This window comes from Somniosus microcephalus, chromosome 2, assembly GCF_052327205.1.
Source record: "Somniosus microcephalus isolate GS21.2 chromosome 2, FLI_Smic_1.0, whole genome shotgun sequence".
In the NCBI taxonomy this organism is placed as follows: domain Eukaryota; kingdom Metazoa; phylum Chordata; class Chondrichthyes; order Squaliformes; family Somniosidae; genus Somniosus; species Somniosus microcephalus.
This window is the reverse complement of record NC_140988.1, coordinates 364435594-364455951: the sequence shown is the minus strand read 5'-3', so window position 1 is coordinate 364455951 and position 20358 is coordinate 364435594.

Here is a 20358-nt window from a genome sequence, read left to right as displayed (position 1 = left end):
TGGTTCAATCAGGCCCTCCGCCACATTCTCAGGGCAACTAAGAATAGGCATTAAATGCTGGCCTTGCCTGCGATGACCACATCCCAAGAATGCGCTCTTCAAATGTCCTTTTTGTAAATGCCAGACATTTGACATCTAGGCCCAGAGGTTCTTGAGCGAAGGGTGGACAACTCTAAGCCCTCCAACCAGCAACAACTATCTTCTCGTCTTCCACCCCCGCATGTGGTTTGACTATTAAGAGAATCAAGGGATATGGGGATAGTGCAGGAAAGTGGAGATGAGTTAGAAGATCAGCCATGATCTTATTGAATGGCGGAGCAGGCTCGAGGGTCCAAATGGCCGACTCCTGCTCCTATTTCTTATATTCTTATGTGTGCCACCATGTGGATGTCTGCTGGCTGTTGCTTGTGAGAGTGAGACAGAACAACAGGGTTAGTAAAGAAGGGCTCAGAGTAGCTGAAGTAATAGGGCCAGATTTCACGAGCTGCTCTTCCTCTGCTTGTTGGAGGGCAGAAACAGAAGAGGTTAGCAGAGTGAGCATGGCACGTTCAGAACAAGGTCACAAGATCACAATATAATTACAGATGAGGAACACTTTTCAGCCCATCTTAGCTCATCTATCTTGAGGGATCCTGCATTCCCCATTGCAGCACCCAATTCATGATTCTCGGGTTCGCAGCTCCACGACTCTGTCTGAAAGTCCATTCCAAACATCGCTCACTCTCTGTGTGAAGAAGAACTTCCTGACCTCAGTCCTAAATTTACCTTTACCAGTTTGAACCTGTGTTCCCTTGTCCGACTCCTGCAGTGTAATTTCAAGTAACTTACCTTATCCATTCCCTTGACTAGCTTACATGCTTCTATAAGATCACCTTTTCAGTCTGAAAAGCCCAAATTTCTTCATAACTCAGACCACTGACACCTGGGAACAACCTCATAGAGTCATAACGGCACAGAAGGAAGCCATTCGGCCCATCGAGTCTGTGCCGGCTCGCTACAGCTCTTCTCTGCACTGCTTCTGGTGGCAGCTGTGGATCAGTGGGTAACACTCTCGCCTCAGAGTCAGAAGGTTGTGGGTTCTACTCCCACCCCAGAGTCTTAAGCACAAAAATCTAGGCTGACACTGCAGTACAGTGCTGAGGAAGTGCTGCACTGTCGGAGGTGCCGTCTTTCGGATGAGACCCTGTCTGCTTTCTCAGGTGGATGTGAAAGATGCCATGGCACTATTTCAAAGAAGAGCAGGGGAGTTATCCCCAGTGTCTTGGCCAATATTTATCCCTCATCAACATCACTAAAAACAGATTATCTGGTCATTATCGCATTGCTGTTTGTGGGAGCTTGCTGTGCGCAAATTGGCTGCCGCGTTTCCTACATTACAACAGTGACTACACTTCAAAAAGCACTTAATTGGCTGTAAAGTGCTTTGAGTTGTCCAGTGGTCGTGAAAGGCGCTATAGAAATGCAAGTCTCTCTCTCTCTCTCTGAATGTCTCTCGTGCATCTTGACAACAGAACTGGATGCAGTACTCAAGGTGCAGTCTGAACAGAGCATTGCACAGCTTCATCGCTACTCCCTCTCACTGTACTCTACTATTCTGACTATGTAGTTCAACGTTGGCTTCGTTGATTCATAGGCACTATCAATTTCATATGTAAACATTGATTTTTTGTGAATTTCCCCAATGATTATGCACTGCCGCCCGCCATTATGATGACGAATGGCACACAACAATGTTTAGGGACAGGCTATTCCCCATCTGGGGGGTCAGTGTCAAAAAGCACATTTTCATTCCTGGACTCTTGTCTCACGTGTGATGAATCATCCTGAAGACGTCTTTCCAGCATGACTTTGTCCGCTTTTATCTTTTGCCGTGTAAATTAGACACCATGTCAAAAATGCTGAATTATTGTTCATCAGTGGACGGCCCGAATAAATGTGAAGGATGGTTTTTGTGTGTTTAAAAGATCATCCCAGCACAATCGTGGGTAACCTCATGCTCACGCTGTTTCGAAGCGCTGTGTCAGTGTGTAATGTGCAGACATGTTTCCCTGCTCGAGCTGGCCGAGTTCAATGCCTTTGAATCGCCTTCCAACCTGGGCGTGGGTTGGACTTTGAGCCCACAATCACAACAATACATAACCTTCAGGCTGGCTGAGCATAACAATTGGCTGTGTCACACTGCACAAAGAACTGGAAATAGATTTTCGTATTTCCTTGTGTTTTCTTGCACTGATTTAAAAAAAAAAGTTTTAAATTCCTGCCCTGTACTACTGAGAGAGAGAGAGAGAGAGAGAGAGGGAGCCTTTCATTTATGTAGCACCTTCTCACAGGGGTAACACTCAACGTCGACAGGGAGAGTAAGGCCAGGGGGGTGGGGCCGTTGGAGGTAGGGGCGGGGGATACCGGATTGGCCGCCCGTTATACACCCCGCACAATTTCCCGTTCCATTGGTTCCACGGAAAAGAAAATCGGGGCGGGCTGTGCAACGGGCGGCCGATCCAGTGCCCCCCCAGTTTCACTCCCCCTCTGAAGTTCAAAGAAAGAGCTTGCATTTGTATAGCGCCTTTTGTGACCTCAGGATGTCTCACAACACTGTACAGCCAATGAAGCACAGTCACTGTTGCAATGTCGGAAACGCAGCAGCCAATTTGCGCACAGCAAGCTCCCACAAACAGCAATGCGATAATGACCAGATAATCTGTTTTTTAGTGATGTTGATTGAGGGCTTAATATTGGCCCAGGACACCGGGGAGAATTCCCTTGCTCCTCTTCGAAATAGTGCCATGGGATCTTTTACGTCCACCTGTGAGGGCAGACGGGGCCTTGGTTTAACGTCTCATCCGAAAGACGGCACCTCAGACAGTGCAGCACTCCCTCAGCACTGCACTGGAGTGTCAGCCTGGGTTTTTGTGCTCACGTCTCCGGAGTCAGGGTTAGGGCTAAATCTCTGAAAGTTACCCTCCACATCTGTGAGCACTTTACATGCAGTGAATTATTTTCAAACGCAGTGACTGTTTAGGAAAATACAGCAGCCGGAACTGCGGTTGGGTGGGAGGGTATGCTGTGAGGAGGATGCAGAGAAACTCCAGTATGATTTGGACAGGTTGAGTGATTGGGCAGATGCATGGCAGATGCAGGATAATGTGGATAAATGCGAGGTTATCCACTTTGGTGGCAAAAACAGGAAGGCAGATTATTATCTGAATGGCAATAGATTGGGAGAAGGGGAAGTGCAACGAGACCTGGGTGTCTTGTGCACCAGTCACTGAAAGTAAGCATGCAGGCGCAGCAGGCAGTTAAGAAGGCAAATGGTATGTTGGCCTTCATAGCGAGAGGATTCGAGTACAGGAGCAAGGATGTCTTGCTGCAGTTGTACAGGGCCTTGGTGAGACCACATCTTGAGTATTGTGTGCAGTTTTGGTCACCTTATCTGAAAAGGATGTTCTTGCCATGGAGGGAGAGCAGCGGAGATTCATTAGGGATGGCAGGAATGACGTATGAGGAGAGATTAGGTCGATTGGGCTTATATTCGCTGGAGTTTATAAGAATGAGTGGGGATCTCATTGAAACTTATAAAATTCTAACAGGACTAGACAGACTAGATGCAGAAAGGATGTTCCCAATGGCGGGGGAGTCCAGAACCAGGGGTCACAATCTAATGATAAGGGGTAAGCCATTTAGGACAGAGATGAGGAGGAATTTCTTCACCCAGAGAGTGGTGAACCTGTGGAATTCTCTACCACAGAAGGCAGTTGAGGCCAATTCATTAAATATATTCAAGAAGGAGTTGGATATATTTCTTAAGGCTAAAGGGATCAAGAGATATGGGGAGAAAGCAGGGACAGGGTACTGAATTTGGATGATCAGCCATGATCTCACTGCAGTAAATGGCAGAGCAGGCTCGAGGGGCCGAATGGCCTACTCCTGCTCCAATCTTTTATGTTTCTATGTAAAAGGTCTGCACCTGCAAAGAATAACCTACTTTTTTACAGATGCTTTTAAAAACAATAATCCATAAGGATAGCACTGAGTTCCCCAGTGTCATCAACAGGTTAAACAAATTTACACCTTGCCCCCCGTCCACCCCTTTTTAAAGGGGCACAACTTATAAAGGAACTCAAACGTAAAATGTTCTTGCTGTGTTTTTATGTCAGATTTTCAACATCCTCGATGTTTAAAAAAAAATTATAATCGTTATCTAAATCTAACATTGTTTCTTTGTCTCTTTTTAAACCTCCGAGCTCTGATTTTAACCGAACCCGCCCCATTTGGAAAATCATAATGCAGTCAAGCAGAGTCAGCATGGTTTTATGAAAGGGAAATCATGTTTAACAAATTTGCTGGAGTTCTTTGAGGATGTAACGAGCAGGTTCGATAAGGGTGAGCTAGTGGATGTGGTGTATTTGGATTTCCAGAAGGCATTCGATAAGGTGCCACATAAAAGGTTACTGCATAAGATAAGAGCTCACGGAGTTGGGGGTAATATATTAGCATGGATAGAGAATTGGCTAACTAACAGAAAGCAGAGAGTTAGGATAAAAGTGTCATTTTCCGATTGGCAAACGGTAACTAATGGGGTACCACAGGGATCGGTGCTGGGGCCTTAGCTATTTACAATCTACATTAATGGCCCAGAAATTCGGGTCGGGGGCTTCCCGCGGGTGAAAGCCCCCGACCTGCACTTACCATGCACGCCGGCCGTTGAGCTCTGGGCCCGCGTGGGATTCCGATCCTGGGCCTGCTCCAGCTGCCGGCGCACAGTGCTTGCGTATCCCAGGGGCGCAGTTAGTTCGATGCGTCCCCTGGGATCACGTGGGCCATGGGGAGCCAATCGGAGCAGGGAATGCTCCATTCATAAGTCTGACAGGAAGACCTGTCAAAACTTAGAAATACTACGGGCCCCATAACATCACTAAATCTTCAAATACATTTTTTTTTAATCACATTTTTTAAATAAACTATAAATTACATGAAATAACTATTTTAAACAATAATTTAAATTTTTGAAAAAAATAATTTTATTTTCTAACGGGGCTAAAAATAAACTTACCTTTCTTTAAAGTATTTAAAAATAATAAACCTATGGAAAAAATGTTTTAATTTTAATTAATTCACCACTTACCTTGTAAAAAGCAGGCCTTACACCTACTTTTTATATGTCTAACTTCTGGAGACTTACCCTCCCGGGAAAACCTGTAAAAAAAAACGAAGTTCGATGCGCACGCGCAGCCTCTCCCGCGCATGCGTTCAACCTCTGAACCCCTTCGTTCAGGGGAACGGAAGTGCCGGTTTTCCGCGCATGCGCAGTGCATGCAGGAAACCGGCACTTCCATTGGGCCTACGGGTGAGTACCCCGTGCGTAGTCACCTGTGGTGACCCAAATTTCTGGGCCATTGACTTGGATGAAGGGACCGAGTGCAATGTAGCCAAGTTTGCGGATGATACAAAGATGGGTGCGAAAGCAAGTTGTGCAGAGGACTCAAAGAATCTGCAAAGGGTTATAGACAGACTAAGTGAGTGGGAAAACATTTGGCAGATGGAGTATAATGTGGGAAAGCGCGAGGTTATCCACTTTGGCAGGAAAAATAAAAAAGCAAATTATTATTTAAATGGAGAGAGATTACAAAATGCTACAATTCAGAGGGACCTGCGTGTCCTTGTGCATGAAACACAAAAAGTTAGCACGCAGGTACAGCAAGTTGTCAAAAAGGCAAATGGAATGTTGGCCTTTATTGCAAGGGGGTTGGGCTATAAAAGCAGGGAAGTCCTGCTACAACTGTACAGGGTATTGGTGAGACTGCACCTTGAGTACTGCGTACAGTTTTGGTCTCCTTGTTTAAGGAAGGATATACTTGCATTGGAGGCAGTTCACAGACGATTCACTAGGTTAATTCCTGAGATGAGGGGGTTTACTTATGAAAAAAGGTTGAGCAGGTTGGGCCTATACTCATTGGAATTTAGAAGAATGAGGTGTGATCTTATTGACACATATAAGATACTGAGGGGGCTCGACAAGGTAGATGCAGAGAGGATGTTTCTCCTCATGAGGAAATCTAGAACTCGGGGGCATAGTTTCGGAATAAAGGGTCATCTTTTTAGAACTCAGATGAGGAGGAATTTCTTCTCAGAGGGTCGTAAATCTGTGGAATTCTCTGCCTCAGAGAGCCGTGGAGGCCGGGTCATTAAATACATTTAAGGTGGAGATAGACAGATTTTTGCAAGATAAGGGAATGAAGGGTTATGGGGAGCAGGCAGGAAAGTGTGTTCTGGACGTATTACATGCAGATAACACCCTCTGGTGGTAGCTATTGTATAGCAGTGATGTTCTGGACTTATGGACATTATGGACATTTTACATGCAGATAGCACCCTCTGGTGGTGGTTATTGTGTTAGCAGTGTTTGTATGTAGCAGAGGTCCTTTGACCTTTCTACCTTTCTTCCTGTTTGACCCAGGAAGTAGAATTCCAGAAAGAACCTAGCAGAGCAATGGAGAATCTGCCATGAGGGATTCTCAATCCAATGTAATCTGACCTCATATGTTAGGCCAGGTGCAATATCTGTGAGTATCTTTGTCTGTTAGCATGATAGCAACTTTGTCAGTGTAGTATTTTGATAACACTATGTTTATAAAAGGTTAATATTTGATAGTTACAGAAGTTAGTCCAAATGTTAGTTAGTTATACAATTAGTCTATTCTACTATTGTAAATATGTTTATATCTTATGTAATATCAAATGTATAGTACTCAGTTTATGTACAAAACATACTTTGTCTTTGTTTACAGTTTCACAAATTTGTTCAAGCAAAGCTTCAAAACAGTGAAACGGCTTCACGAGGAATTATTTGAATGAGTGTTTAACTTGCTGGATAACTAGATAGGAGCACGTCTAGCGAGGCCAGTACAAAGTGGCTTTGAGCCCAAGATCAGCCATGGTCTTATTGAATGGCGGAGCAGGCTCGAGGGGCCAAGTGGCCTATTCCTGCTCCTATTTCTTATGTTCTTATGTCCCATGCGAATGAAGTGTGTTTGGGTCGCTCGCTTGTTTCTACACCTCGTCCGATTTTACACTCCATTGCATTCATTTGGGCGTAACGGGCTGTTAATTAGGCGTCCGACCAGAACCAGTTCCTGTCAGGCGGGTTGCTGTGTTTGAACTTGAACGCCTGTCAGAAGCCTGTGATCACACGGGAGAATCTAATCCTTACTAAGTGACTCAATTGGGAGATTAAGACACAACCACAAGGCAAAATTTCCATTGTGGCTTTCATTGTACCACATTACTGTCCAAGTCATGTCAGCAGTCATACCTGCTCGCTGTCTAAAGAACAAAACAGCAATAAAATGCTTGCATTCATATCGCGCCTTTCATGACTTCAGGACATCCCAAAGCGCTTTACAACCAATGAAATACTTTTCTTGATAAATATTGGCCAGGACACCCACGGCTCTTCTTCGATTAGTGGCCGTGGGATCTTTTACATCCACCTGAGTGGGCAGACAGAGCCTTGGTTTAACGTCACATATGAAACGCAGCATCTTCGGTTGCGAAAGGCGCCAGATAAATGCAAGTCCTTTCTTTCTGGAGATTGATTCGATTTGCCCGTCACTCTCTTCACGCACCACCTTTAGCACCGCGTTGCGGCAACAATGAGGACGGTTTGTGAATGCCCCCCTAAAGAACAACTGGTGAGGGCACTGAGGACAATAGCGTTCCCGACGATTAGAAAATCAACTTGAGAAATGCGCAACTCTGTCCGAAGTTGAAATTTGAAGCAGAGGTCTCAAAAGCTCAACCCGCATCATTTTCACCCCAGGAACAGTGATGAAACACGAGGTGCTTATGATGAAACACGAGATGCTTAAGCTGTTACCTACTTTTCAGCCAAGCCACTCCAGGTACAAACTATATACACTTTTTAGACTGTATGAAGCTTGACTCTCAAAATCATAGAATCTTAAAGCACAGAAGGAGGCCATTTGGACCATCGTGCCTCTGCTGGCTCTTTGAACGAGCTATCCAATTAGTACTTCATCCCTGCTCTTTCCCCAGAGCCCTGGAAATTTTTATTTTCCAATTATATGATTTACACACAACATGAATTCTCTGGAGAGTCAAGCCGCAGGTTATTTTCCAATATGAATTTCCCAGTGCATTAGGGCAGCTCAGCAACAACATCACCAAAGAATTTTTAAAAAGGGGACAGAATAAATTCCATATACATTTATAGAGAGTGCATCTCTATGCTGGGCTACACTGATACAAACATGAAGCCACAAGGCTTTGTCACTAAAGAGGTCGCATGCTCAGCGATCAACAGGACAGGCAAAGACACCTGAATGTTGCATTATTCAGTCATCCAGACTGTGCCCAATTCCACCTGCAGTGAGTCATATGGGGAGAAATTCGGTATCGCCCAGTTTGGGGCGCAATTATCGACCGGGCGCAAAGTTTAGCGCCTGTCGCTAATTATCGCCTCCGACTGCAAACTTGGCTTCTATCGCCCCAAAGATGTGATTGGAGCACTAAATCAGGAGCTACACACCTGTCTTAAGGCGCAAAAGCCGAGGAGCGAGACGCTACCTCAGAGCGCTGGCGAAGCTCATGTGATGTCAATCAGCAATGGAACACAGACACACTGGCGCCAGTCAGTTCTTAAAGGGGAGGGTCGATCTCGCTCTCCATCCACACCCTGCTCATTGCTGCCTTGACTCTTGGCCTGGAGAGACCTGCACATCAAATCTGCTGGAAAGAACAATGGAGAGGCCCAAGGAAAGAGCTCAGAGTGCAGCCCCCATAGTCTCTTCTAAATCGATGCAAGGAAGGTCAAATCAAAATGAACCTGCAAAGTGCTGCTCAGTACACAAAACTCCTTCAAACAGCGTTGAATCTCCCTCTCTCTCTCAGACTGCGTGGTGCAAAAATGTCGCCGACAAAAAAAGGCAGGAAGCGGTCACCTTTAAATAGCGCTTCCCCAGTCCCTTCTCGACTGCGAAACGCTCCCCTCAAGCTGTCGTTGCTGGCAGCAGGCGGTAAGGCAGGAGGCACCACTCAATATCCGGTCCAGGGCGCTACCGGGGCGTTGCACGCTCGACTGACGTCACGATCTGCGGGCGCAGGAGATTGTGGCGGTAGAGTTTAGCACCGCCACAAAATGTCTGGTCAATTTTGCGAGCGGCGCAAACATCGCCACGCCCAGGCACTAATTGCTTTGCGCCCCATTAGTGCAAAGCAACCGAATTTTTCCCCCACAGAGTCATAACGGCACAGAAGGAGGCCATTCGGCCCATCGAGTCCGTGCCAGCTCTCTGTAGAGGAATCCAGTCAGTCCCATTCCCCCGCTCTCTCCCCGTAGCCCTGCAAGCTTATTTCCCTCAAGTGCCTGGCCAATCAAGGTATTTTCTTGTTTTTGTTTAGCAGTACAGTTATAGGCCCTGAAACTTGTCGGAGTGGCGATCCGAGCAATGACCTCGCCTGTTGGATCCTCTGTCGCTGATCCTGCCAGGGTACGCGGGGTCAGGGGGAGGTCCCGACCTTTATATCCACATGGCAGGTGCTCGAGCCATGCTGGAACCTTCTTGGGTGTCTGTCTGCTTGCTCCCACAGGCTGGAAAATTGGTCATGCTCTGATGGGTCCACAGCGGTGAGATGTTTACAGCCCCCTCAGTCCCCTTTGAAAGGGAGTCACTAATTTTTTAAAAAGTAAAGTATTTCTGACGACCAAGTCTTTGGTGGTCCAGGATCTAGGGAAGGACCATCCTTACCCGGTCTGGTCTATACATGACTTTTATTCCACGTTAACATGGTTGAATCTAAACCGTCCTCTGAAGTGGCCTAGCAAACCTCTCAGTGGTGTCAACCTGCTACATTTATCTCTACATTGGTAAATCTGTGCACCTCTCTTTGGATGAGCTGCCTCAACTTGGGTGGTCCTACTGTCCCACGAAACCCATTGCCGTCCACAAACATGGGTATACTGCATAATTAATAAAGAAAGAAAGAAAGAATTGCATTTATATAGCGCTTTTCATGACCACTGGATGTCCCAAAGTGCTTTATAGCCGATGAAGCACTTTTTGGAGTGTTGTCACTGTTGTAATGTGGGAAACGCAGCAGCCAATTTGCGCACAGCAAGCTCCCACAAACAGCAATGTGATAATGACCAGATAATCAGTTTTTTACATGTTTATTGAGGGATAAATATTGGCCAGGACACCGGGGATAACTCCCCTGCTCTTCTTCGAAATAGTGCCATGGGATCTTTTACGTCCACCTGAGAGAGCAGACGGGGCCTCGGTTTAAACATAGAAACATAGAAGCATAGAAGATAGGAGCAGGAGTAGGCCATTCGGCCCCTCGAGCCTGCTCCGCCATTCAATGCGATCATGGCTGATCATCCAATTTCAGTACCCAGTCCCTGCATTCTCCCCATACCCCTTGATCCCTTTAGCCTTAAGAAATATATCCAAATCCTTCTTGAATATATTTAATGAATTGGCCTCTACTGCCTTCTGTGGTAGAGAATTCCACAGGTTCACCACTCTCTGGGTGAAGAAATTCCTCCTCATTTCTGTCCTAAATGGCTTACCCCTTCTCCTTAGACTGTGACCCCTGGTTCTGGACTCCCTGACCATCGGGAACATCCTTCCTGCATCTAGTCTGTCCAGTCCTGTCAGAATTTTATGTTTCAATAAGATCCCCTCTCATTCTTCTAAACTCCAGTGAGTACAAGCCCAATCGTCCCAATCTCTCCTCATACATCATTCCTGCCATCCCAGGTATCAGCCTGGTGAATCTTCGCTGAACTCCTTCCATGGCAAGAACATCCTTCCTCAGATAAGGCGACCAAAACTGCACACAATACTCAAGATGTGGTCTCACCAAAGCCCTGTACAACTGTAGCAAGACATCTTTGTTCCTGTACTCAAACCCTCTCGCTACGATGGCCATCATACCATTTGCCTTCTTAACCGCCTGCTGAACCTGCATGCTTACCTTCAGCGACTGGTGCACAAGGACACCCAGGTCTCGTTGCACTTTCCCTTCTCCCAATCTATTGCCATTCAGATAATAATCTGCCTTCCTGTTTTTGCCACCAAAGTGGATAACCTCACGTTTATCCACGTTATATTGCATTTGCCATGCTTCTGCCCAATCACCCAACCTATCCGAATCATCCTGGAGTTTCTCGGCACCCTCCTCACAGCACACACGCCCACCCAGCTTTGTGTCGTCTGCAAATTTGGAGACATTACATCTAGTTCCCTTGTCTAGATCATTAATATATATTGTCAATAGCTGGGGTCCAAGGACCGATCCCTGCGGTACCCTACTAGTCACTGCCTGCCACTCGGAAAAAGACCCGTTTATTCCAACTCTTTGCTTTCTGTCTGCCAACCAGTTCTCTATCCAAGTCAATACCTTGCCCCCAATCTCATGTGCATTAACTTTACACGCTAATCTCTTATACGGGACCTTATCGAAAGCCTTCTGAAAGTCCAAATACACCACATCCACTGGTTCTCCCTTGTCTATTTTACCAGTTACATCCTCAAAAAATTCCAGTAGATTAGTCAAGCATGATTTACCTTTTGTAAATCCATGTTGACTTTGTCCAATCCTGTCACTGTTTTCCAAGTGCTCTGCTATTACATCTTTTATAATGGACTCTAGCATTTTCCCCACTACCGATGTCAGGCTTACTGGTCTGTAATTCCCCGTTTTCTCTCTACCACCTTTTTTGAATAGTGGGGTAACATTAGCTACCCTCCAATCCATGGGTACTGTTCCAGATTCCATCGAATGTTGGAAGATGATCAGCAATGCATCTACTATTTCTAGGGCCACTTCCTTAAGTACCCTAGGATGTAGATTATCAGGCCCTGGGGATTTATCAGCCTTCAATCCCATCAATTTCCCTAACACCATTTCCCTACAAATACTGATTTCTTTCAGTTCCTCCCTTTCATCAGACCCTTTGTTCCCCGACATCTCTGGGAGGTTATTTGTGTTCTCCTTTGTGAAGACAGAACCAAAATATATATTTCATTGGTCTGCCATTTCTTTGTTCCCCATTATAAATTCCCCTGATTCTGACTGCAAGGGACATACGCTTGACTTCACCAATCTTTTTCTCTTCACATATCTATAAAAGCTTTTACAGTCAGTTTTTATGTTCCCTGCAAGCTTACTCTCATATTCAATTTCCCCCTTCTTAAGTAATCCCTTTGTCCTCCTTTGTTGAATCCTAAACTGCTCCCAATCCTCAGGTTTACTGCTTTTTCTGGCCAATTTATATGTCCTCTCCTTGGATCTTATGCTATCCCTAATTTCCCTTGTTAGCCACGGTTGAGTCACCTTTTTTGTTTTATTTTTATGCCAAACTGGGATGAACAAATTCTGTAGTTCATCCATGCGGTCTTTGAATGTTTGCCATTGCCTATCCACCATCAACACTTTGAGTGACATTCCCAATCAATTCTACCCAACTCGCGCCTCAGACCATTGTAGTTTCCTTTATTTAAATTCAGGACCCTAGTCTCTGAGTCAACTACTTCATTCTCCATCTTAATGAAGAATTCGATCATATTATGATCACTCCAACCCAAGGGGCCTCGTACAACAAGATTGCTAATTAATCCTTTCTCGTTACATAATACCCAGTCTAAGATGGCCTGATCTCTGGTTGGTTCCTCGACATATTGGTCGAGGAAACCATCCCGTAAACACTCCAGGAATTCCTCCTCCACAGTATTGTTACTAATTTGGTTAGCCCAATCTATATGTAGCTTAAAGTCACCCATGATGTGCCCTTATTGCACGCTTCTCTAATTTCCCTTTTAATGCCATCCCCAACCGCCGCATTACTGTTTGGAGGTCTATATACCACTCCCGCTAACGTTTTCTGCCCCTTGGTATTTCTCAGTTCTACCCATACAGATTCCACATCATCAGAGCTAATATCCTTCCTTACAATTGTGTGAATCCCTTCTGTAACCAGCAATGCTACCCCACCTCCCTTTCCTTTTTGCCTACCTTTCCTGAATATTGAATACCCCTGGATGTTGAGTTCCCAGCCTTGGCCACCCTGGAGCCATGTTTCCGTAATCCCAATCAAATCATATTCGTTTACCTCTATTTGCGCAGCTAATTCATCCACCTTATTGCAAGTGCTCCTCGCTTGTTTTTTTAACGCTCTTAGACCTATTAGAATTATTATTTACTGTGGCCATGTTTGATTTAAACCGTTGATTTCTCTGACTGCCACTTTTGTTTTTATCCTTGTTTTTTTTGCTTTTATCCTTGTTTCCCTTTCCTCTGTCCCCCTGCTCAGGTTCCCAACCCCCTGCCATCTTAGTTTAAACCCTCCCCCAGAGCACGAGCAAACACTCCCCCTAGGACATCGGTCCCGGCCTTGCCCAGGTGCAAACCATCCGGTTTGTACTGGTCCCACCTCCCCCAGAACCGGTTCCAATATCCCAGGAATTTGAATCCCTCCCCCTCGCACCATTCCTCTTGCCACGTATTCATCTGAAATATCCTTCTATTTCTACTCTGACTAGCACGTGGCACTCGTAGCAATCCTGAGATTACTACCTTTGAGGTACTATTTTTTAATTTACCTCCTAACTCCCTATATTCAGCTTTTAGGACCTCATCTCGTTTTTTATCTGTATCGTTGGTACCTATATGCACCACGACAACTGGCTGTTCACCCTCCCCTTCCAAAATGTTCTGCAGCCGCTCTGAGACATCCTTGACCCTTGCACCAGGGAGGCAACACACCATCCTGGAGTCTCGTTTGCTGCCGCAGAAATGCCTATCTATTCCCCTTACAATAGAATCCCCTATTATTATAGCTCTACCCCTCTTTTTCCTCCCGTCCTGTGCAGCAGAGCCACCCCTGGTGCCAGGAAGCTGCTGCCTTCCTCTGATAAACCATGCCCCCCAACAGTACTCAAAGTGGTGTATCTGTTTGAGAGGGGGATGTCCACAGGGGACCCCTGCACTACCTGCCTGCGCCTAATACTCTGTCTGTTGGTCACCCCTTCCCTTTCTGCCTGTCCAACCTTTGCCTGTGGTGTGACCAACTGCTTAAACGTGTTATCCACGACTTCCTCAGCATCGTGAATGGTCCAGTATGTATCCAATCGCAGCTCCAGCGCCGCAATGCGGTCTGCCAGTAGCTGCAACTGGACACACTTCCTGCACACATAGTTGTCAGGGACACAGGAAGTGTCCCTGAGTTCCCACATAGCGCAGGAGGAGCATGCCATGGGGCCGGGCTCTTCTGTCATGACTTACCCTTTAATTAATTGAAATTAAATTAAATCAAATCAATCCCACCAATTACACCACAGTTAAATGGTATATTTAAGGGCCCTTTAACATTTAACATCTCATCTGAAAGACGACATCTCCAACAATGCAACACTCCCTCAGTGTGTCAGCCTAGATCATGTGTTCAAGTCCCTGGAGTGGGACTTGAACCCAACAACCTTCTGACTCAGTCGGCGAGAGTGCAACCCACTGAGCCACAGCTGACACCATGTATTTCAAAAATCTACATGTGTGAATTTTAAAATAGTTGTCTTTTATTTTTTAAATCTACATGTGTGAATTTTTAAAAATTCACTCATGTAGATTTAAAAAATAAAATATAAATGAACAGAAGCACCAATGTTGCTATATCTGAGGTTAACTGACAACAGAGACAACACAGCAGCAGAAAAGCCTGAAGTTACATGATATCACTGCACCCCCTGCTGTCTGATACTATTCACTTGACACTGCCTGAGTCACGTTCGGCAAGAGTTTGCATTGTTATTGAACACAAGTAAGGATTGCTACTATTTTCACAATGAAATCTACTGCAGCCTTGTCCTTAAAAGTAAGATCGACAAAAATGGAGGCCCGAGGTTCGGAGGGAATTGGACTTCGGGCCTCCTCTGTCTGAACTGCTGAGCTGCAAATGCCAGCCCCATGTCCGGATGCAGCTCTCCGGTGGGGGCCTTAGGAAGTTCAGCCGGCTCCGGTGCTGAGTGCCCCCCACCCCCCGCCCAGAGGGGTTCAATACTAGTTGGGTGGGGGAGGGACATAGAAACATAGAAAACTAGGAGCAGGAGTAGGCCATTCGGCCCTTCGAGCCTGCTCCGCCATTCAATATGATCATGGCTGATTCTCTATCTCAATACCATATTCCCGCTTTCTCCCCATACCCCTTGATGGCTTTTGTGTCTAGAAATCTATCTATCTCCTTCTTAAATATATTCAGTGACTTGGTCCCCACCGCCTTCTGTGGTAGAGAATTCCACAGGACACTCCAGAGGGGGTGGGCCCGGGCTGGCAGTATGTTCGTGGCGCCAGATGGAGCTCCGAGCGGGAATCAGGTGGGCAGTGAGCTGCGGTGAGCGCCCCCCCCCCACCACCCGACCCTGGGACTCATCTGCACGCCCATGGTCTGTGGCCCGCCTGAAACGGCAACTGGCCAGTGGGCAGGAGCACAACGAAAGGCAGCAGGAACGCAGATAGGTTGGGATGGGGGGTGGGGCGGGGAGTTTCAGGAGGGTCCCGCTATCAGGAAGAGCAGGGAGCCTAGGAAAGTGGATTCTAGGTACAGGAGGCGGCCATTCAGCCCCTCAAGCCTGTTCCGCCATTCAATTACATCACGGCTGATCTGTATCTTAACTCCATCTACCCGCCTTGATTCCGTAACCCTTAATAATGAAAGAACAAAAGGGAAGGTCTGTGATACAGTGGAACTTTTGTTTCTTTACTTGTCCCATTACCATCCCCCTTTGCCTTCCTGCCTTCCACCCTATCAAAGACTTTACCCTTTGTTTTTCCTCCCCTTCCTCACTTTCCCTGCCTCTCTACTTGCTTAAAAATCTGTTACATCTCTAACCTTTTCCAGTTCTGACGAAAGGTCATCGAACTGAAATGTTAACTCTGTTCCTCTCTCCACAGATGCTGCCTGAGTTTCTCCAGCATTTTCTGTCTTTATTTGGCAGAGGGCATTGCCAGCCTTCACAACCCAACTTCCTCCTTGTCCATCCATGGGGCACCCCAAATACAGAGGGTGCCCCCAAAAAGCTGATAGCGGGGCTTGTGTCAGGCCCCTCTTCCAAAGTTCCCTGTCATTTTTTTTGGGTACGCCGCCCCTTTAAGAGGCTGTGCGGCCCATTCCAAACACCGCTGCAGGCGCGGTTTTTCCTATTTAAAAGCTGGTGAGCCGGCTGCGCGGGAGCTGTAGAGAGCTGCGCGTCCGCACAGTTAAAAGGGAACACCGCCCTCGTCAGGTTGGGGGTCTGAGGCGGGGTGGTGCCTGGGAGAGTAACAGCAGTAACTAAATGAGAGATAGCCCTCATCTTCCAGCCAGGTCTTTGAGCAGCGGGAGCCTTCTGACTGCGGCTGAAGAGCAGAAGCGAGGCTGGGGGGCCAGGACTGTAGCAGCTGGCCTCAGAGGCCTGTAGCTGGGCTCTTCTTCTGGCCCAGTTCCCCGCGCAAGGCCCTGCCATGCCAATGCCTCAGGACAGCATAATCGGGCAGACTGAATTCATGACAAGCAGAGTGCACCTCGGACGTGCTGTGACTGTCTAGCCCCCCAGTGCGGGGAGGAAGACTAACTGGCCCTGTTTATGTTTGTTGAATGCCAGATTTTCCACAGTGTCGGCTGTGGCTCAGTGGGTAGTACTCTCGCTTCTGGGTCAGAAGCTTGTGGGTTTCAAGTCCCACATCAGCGACTTGAGCGCAAAAGTCTAGGCTGACACTTCAGTGCAGTACTGAGGAAGCGCTGCATTTTCGGAGGTGCCATCTTTCACAATGAGACGTTAAACCGAGGCACCGTCTGCCCTCACAGATGGATGTAAAAGATCCCATGGCCACTGTAGTGTATGTACCTTTAAGAGGAACTATGTTTTTGAAGCCCCTGTATACTGTAGTACCAGTAGTGACCACTCGGGTATATAAGCCTGTGTAGCGTCTTGTGCTGTTAGTTCACCTCCAGACTTTGTTCAGTAAACACTTGTTAAATCAACTCCTGCATTCCGTGTCTCCATTAACACACGGATCTAACAGTGGCGACGAGTTAGAAACGAACTTACCTGCAATTCGGCAGCACCTCAAGGGGATCGATTCCTCAGACGAAGGTCGAAGCCAGAAGCAAGAAAAAAAAAATAACTCGAAGAAACTCGAAAACGAGGGCCAGGCTTGGTCTCCAGTCTGTGGTTTCCCCAGCTAAACGGGCTGGTGGCAGGTAGTGCACTGATCCTTCCTGGGCTGCGGTGGGCTAGAGCTCGATCGGGTGGCTCTGCAACGGGGCCGGGCAGCGAGTTGGGAAGCAGAAGCAAAGAGAGAGAGAGGGTGGAGCACTCAGGGCGCGGCTGGTGCTGCAAAGCAGGTCGGCGTTCGGACCGAGCAGAGGGAGGGGAAAGTCCCAGAGGGTCCGCTCCACGACAGGAATGGTTCTTCAATTACGGAGAGAATATTGAAGCGATATATAAAAAAAAAATAGAAATACCGCGAAAAGCTGCAGGTCGCAACGGGAACCGTGGAGAACAGCGTTGGCAGCAGCGGCAGCGGCGGGAAAGCGCGGGAGGCGCCATCTTAACTCGGTGGGGAAGAAAGAAAAGCACGGGAAGCGCCATTTTGATCCATCGGGGACGGAGGAAAAGCGCGGGAAGCGCCATTTTAGATTTTCAAGATGCCGAAGACTGGCAATATTACTGCTTTCGATAGTGATATAGAAGATTGGACCACATATGTGGAAAGAGTGGAGGTATATTGCAAGGCGAATGAAGTAGCGGATGATAAAAAGGCATCGGTACTTCTAAATCTGATGGGCGCAAGGACATACGGGCTGTTACGAAACTTGATCACTCCAGCCAAACCGATGGACAAGAATTTTAATGAGATTGTTGATACCTTACAGGAGCACTTAAACCCAACACCGCTGCTGATAGTGGAACGATTCAAATTCTTCAGGAGGAGTCAGCACAAGAATGAAAGTAACGCTGATTACCTCACCGAATTACGAAAGCTGTCAAAGCACTGCCAATTCGGGGCAGGACTGGCAGATTCTCTACGAGACAAATTTGTCTGCGGTCTCCTAAGCGAAGGAACACAGAAAAGACTACTTTCTGAGAAAGATTTAACGCTGGACAAGGCTTTCAGTGTGGCTGTATCATACGAAGCAGCAGCAAGAGGAGCTGCAGAGATACAGCAAAAGCCACAGGACTTCGGCACCCAGGTGCTCACAAGGCTGAGAGAACGGGGCCTATGAGCAAATCGCCCCAAGTGCGAATTTTTCCAGAAACAAATATCATATTGTGGCCATGTCATTAACGAAGAAGGGTTGCATAAGTCACTTGAAAAAATTGAAGCGGTCGTAAAGGCCCCAGCGCCTGAAAATGTCTCACAATTAAGGTCGTTCCTGGGATTAGTAAATTACTATCATAAATTTTTACCAAACTTGTCGACGGTTCTGCACCCGCGAAGACTGTAAACGTGCCTTCCATAAATGCAAAGGCTTGATCACGTCCAGGGAAGTGTTGGCTCATTACAACCCATCACTGCCAATCAGACTGGCGTGCGATGCATCCCCTTACGGCGTGGGGGCGGTATTATTGCATAGATTCCCTGATGGCTCGGAGCGGCCGATAGCTTTTGCGTCATGCTCATTGAACTCAGCTGAGCGTAACTATGCCCAGATCGACAGGGAGGCACTCAGCCTGGTGTGGGGGGGTGAAGAAATTCAACCATTACCTACACGGACAAAAAATTACCTTGTTGACTGACCATCAACCCCTCGTCTCCATATTCAACCCTAAAAAGGGCGTTCCCATTATGACAGCGCAAAGGCTACAGAGGTGGTCCCTTTTCCTAGGGGCACACCAATATGACATAGAATACAAAGGATCAAAACAGCATGGGAATGCTGACGGGTTATCGCGCCTACCGTTGCCAACGGTGGAAGAGGCGCCTACAGTGGACCCAGTGGAGATATTCCACTCGACCATAGTGAAATGTCTACCGGTGACAAATTCTACCATTGAAAAGGAAACGCGAAATGACCCGACTCTCTCACGAGTCTACGATTTAACGGTGAAGGGATGGCCAGCACATGGCGAACCACTGTTGCCAGCATTCTCGCAAAGAAGAGAACAGCTGTCAGTATGCCGAGGAACCTTGATGCGTGGATCCAGAGTGGTGATTCCACCCAAACTCAAGGATAGAGTGCTAAAGGAGCTTCACGAGGGGCATCTGGGTGGAGTGAAAATGAAGAACTTAGCCAGAGCATTTGTGTGGTGGCCAGGTATCGATGGAGACATCGAAGAAATGACCAAGAGCTGTCTAGGATGCCAGAAGGTCCAAAACGCCCCACCACAAGCCCCTCTACATCCATGGGAGTGGCCCTCATCTCCATGGCAAAGGGTACATATCGACTTTGCTGGTCCATTTATGGACTCAATGTTCTTCATCGCGGTGGATGCACACTCCAAGTGGCCGGAGGTAATAAAGGTGTCCTCCACCACCACGGAAAAAACCATCACAGTATTAAGGACCATATTAGCCAGGAATGGGCTGCCTGAACAGATCTGTTCTGATAATGGACCGCAATTTGTATCCGAAGAATTCAGGAAGTTCTTAAAAAACAATGGGGTTAAGCACTACACGTCCGCCCCATACCATCCCGCCACCAATGGATTAGCTGAAAGGTTTGTCCAGACCTTCAAGAAGGCCATAAAGGCCATGGGTAATGAAGACATAAATCTACAACATAAGGTAGATAACTTCTTGTTTGCGTACAGGAATGCAACACATGTGGTTACAAACCAAACCCCCGCCATGAAGTTTTTCAATAGAAGACTAAGATGCCGGCTGGATTTGGTCAAGCCAAACGTCAGAAGGGACGTAGAGAACCGGCAATTTCAAAGCATGAATGAAAGGCCAACTAGAACCTTCCAGATAGGCCAACCAGTTTTGGCCCGGGACTACCGTACCGAGAAATGGCAGCCTGGAACTATTTGCACACGACTAGGACCGCTGATGTATACCGTGGACATTGGAGAAAGCATAATAAGGCGCCATGCTGACCAGATCATAGAGTCATCCGAAAAAGGACAACCTACACCACAACTCTATACGCCTAGTGATGAAGCAGAGATACCCATAGTATCTACCTCCAATCCGGTGACACTGGAACCAGATGAACCCGACATTGGCATTGAAGCCAAATCGACCTTGCCAAAAGAACCTACTACACCACCGAGGCGTTATCTGGACCGAGTCAGGAAGCCTCCAGAGAGACTGAATTTGTAATTGATTAACATCAGCAAATGTGTATATTATTGTTCTTGT